Source organism: Penaeus monodon, chromosome 23 (genome assembly GCF_015228065.2).
Source record: "Penaeus monodon isolate SGIC_2016 chromosome 23, NSTDA_Pmon_1, whole genome shotgun sequence".
In the NCBI taxonomy this organism is placed as follows: Eukaryota; Metazoa; Arthropoda; class Malacostraca; order Decapoda; family Penaeidae; genus Penaeus; species Penaeus monodon.
The window spans coordinates 18,319,681-18,320,038 of NC_051408.1; positions in this window are offsets into that span (position 1 = coordinate 18,319,681).

Below are 358 nucleotides of genomic sequence, written 5' to 3' on the forward strand. Positions count from 1 at the left end.
GAACGTACCAAAAATAAAAGGGCAAATATACTAACCACAATCTCCCTACAATGAAACCTGCACACATTATTTTCCACTGAAAGCTACCGGTATCATTCACAAACGAAGAAAATGATAGCGATAGAGTTTTATAGCCAGCGAGAGAGAGGGATAGAGGGGAGAGGATGGCAGAGGGAAGACGAGAGAGGGAGGAGAGAGAGGGACGGGAGAGAAGGAGGAGAGGGAGGGCAGAGGGCAGAGGGGAGAGGGTGGGGAAGGGGAAGGGCAAGGGGATTGGGAAGGGCAAGGGGATGGACGGGAGGGGAGGTGCTATTAGCGAGGAAACAACAAATCTGTAGGTAAGCGCCTTAGCTGTGGA